General features: G+C 45.1%; 1 long non-coding RNA gene across 1 annotated transcript; it reads right to left on the bottom strand.

The window, feature by feature from the left end:
* Nucleotides 1-1,013: 1,013 nt before the first annotated feature.
* LOC122039782 lies at nucleotides 1,014-1,664 on the bottom strand. Its single transcript, XR_006128379.1, has 3 exons — nucleotides 1,560-1,664; nucleotides 1,407-1,472; nucleotides 1,014-1,073 (listed from the first exon to the last, which is right to left on the bottom strand). It is a non-coding gene; the product is annotated as an uncharacterized LOC122039782 (long non-coding RNA).
* Between the last annotated feature and the right edge of the window lie 901 nt (nucleotides 1,665-2,565).

The raw sequence follows: 2,565 nt of genomic DNA, 5'->3' as shown, positions 1-2,565 counted from the left end.
CTGTACTAACCAAGACCAAGGTATAAGTACAACAGGGTCGTCAGACCGAGAGTGTAATAATCCTGTATGCATGTCAATCATTTGCATCCATATAAATGCAGCAAGTAAATGCAGCAAACACAAGCAATAAATGCATCATGCATATGTTGCCAATGATATGGTCACCCCTGATGCCAGTTAGCCATCTCATACACAATGGTGAGTCTGAGGGGGTAGGGCTGTGACAACCGTGCACTCTGACATCACTGCCCCTGATGAGTGACCGAGTGGACGGGATGCTGTCGGAGTACACACATACTCCTACCTCAAATCATAAATGGGGGAGCGCAATGCTCTCAACTCCCGGTACACGATGACAGGGAGGAATCTCTGCCGGCTACCACGCTGCGTCACACTACCCATGAGCGGACCAACGGAGCCAAACAGAGTCCAACCACCTGCCAGCTACCACACTGCTACACTAAACCAGCGGAGCCAAACAGAGCAGAACTGTCTGCCGGCTACCACGCTGAGTCACCAGACTAACGGAGCCAAACAACAGAACTATCACACACCTGTCTGATCTACCACTAACCCATGAGTGGTGGTGTGTACGAAAACATGTAACTGGCGATGTACTCGACAATAATGGAGCAGACTATCACACAGCATGCAATCATGCAAGATGATGCATGACACTAAACATGGCAATATCATGAACAACATAACAATAACCATATATATAAATACAAAATGTGTACCACGAGGCAAGGAATCAAATCAAGGTACACAGATCAGATAGGATATCAAATAAACCCTAGGTCATGAACATAATATATATCATGGTTGTGTCACTACCTCTATAAGCATGTATGATCAGGTATAAACTAACATGATGTGCATAAAAATAAACAACCAAGCATGTAATAGATCGGGTAGTGATCAACCGAAGCAAATGAGAAACATAATCATTGCTATATGTTAAAAACATTATTATGCATATCAAAAGACATAAAGTCAAAGTACCCGCCTCCAATCGACAAGTCCAATCTGGTCCAAACATGACGTCGAGATACCCGTCTCGCGTCAAAGTCCTGTGTCACAATATACAGATTTAGCTAATCACGTATAAATTAGTTAGCCAAATCAAATCCCCCAATCACTATCTTACATCACATATGTAATTTATCCATTACATATGTTATACATAACTAAATCACATTCTGCACGAGTCCTACAAGAACAGGATATGAAATAAAATTTAGGATCCGCCATCAATGTATCATCCTAATAACCAATTCAAATCCTAGTTCCGATGAAGATTTCCAATTAGATCAACCTATATATAACCTAATACCCTATACAAAATTTGTACTGCATGGAACATCCTCCATAGGAACCCAACAAAAGTCACTAAACATGCTCACCTAAGTGTATGAATAATGATCAGATTCCTCAGCTCCAACAACAGCTTAATCCCGTTGATACCAAACCTAGAAATCAATCAACCATATCCGTGAGTTGCTTCTGCATCCAACCAGTGATCAAATACAAAGAAACAACAAAGGTAAGCTGCTCACCTCACTCACCTGAAAGGGGGAAACCTAGGGCACGGCAGTGAAGACCAAGCTAGGGCTCGGCAGAAACCTTGAAGTCCGGATAACCTTTCCCCCCTCCAGCGATCAGTGGTGGCGTCGGCTAGGGCAAAAGAAGTAGCAGCCGACGCTAGGGCTGAGGAGGAAGATGAAATCGGGTGTCAATGGTGCTGCCAAATCGCAGCAGAGAGAGAGAGAGCGGTCGTCTGCTGGTGCTAGGGCACAGGGGATGCCGGTGGCACCTCCGTGCGGCAGCGGCGCGGTGTAGGGGTGCTCGGCGTCGCTAGCGATGTAGGTCAGCGATGGTAGATCGTCGCCGGCACTTGGGGAAAGGGGTGCGTCGGCTGTGGCAGTCTCCACAGCAAGGGCGACGGGCAGAGGAGTAGGGAAGAAGGGGGAAAAGAAAGAGTCGGTAGAGACAAGGCTTGGCCAAGGGTTTGTACACGGGAGGGGGAGAAGAAAACCGCCTCGTGCGGTTAGGGCCGGCGTCGGGCGAGCTCGGTGCGAGAAGGCTCGGCACAGAGGTGGAAACGGCGTCAAAGAGAAACCGGAGAAAAAGAAAAAAAAATAAAGAAAAGAAAATAAATAAAAGAAAAAGCAAACTTTTCCTCGCTTAAATGGGGTAGCCAAAACAGGCTTTCCCGTGGCCCCATTTTTATCCCCGTAAACTCATCCATACAAGATTCGAAAAATTCCTGAAAAATTACTAAAAATTTCAGAAAATTCCCTTATCATTATTCGTAAATTTTCGTTATTTTACACAAACTCACTTAGTTTTGTGGTCCACTTGATCAGCAGGTCGGACGCTTCGGGGTTCAGCAGAATCCATCCTAAAATGCTATTAGTCAATACAATTATTGAATATGACAAAAACTAGGGGCGTAACCTTCGAGTGGCGAGAACCAGCCCATACGACAGCTTCTCAAGACAAGTGTAGCAGCACTCAGCCTCTTTCAATATATGACTTAAAAAATATATCGGCTGTTGTTCA

The sequence above is a fragment of the Zingiber officinale genome, chromosome 2A (assembly GCF_018446385.1).
Source record: "Zingiber officinale cultivar Zhangliang chromosome 2A, Zo_v1.1, whole genome shotgun sequence".
Classification (NCBI taxonomy): Eukaryota; Viridiplantae; Streptophyta; class Magnoliopsida; order Zingiberales; family Zingiberaceae; genus Zingiber; species Zingiber officinale.
Note: the sequence above shows the minus strand (reverse complement) of the source record. Positions and strands in the feature narration are given on the sequence as shown.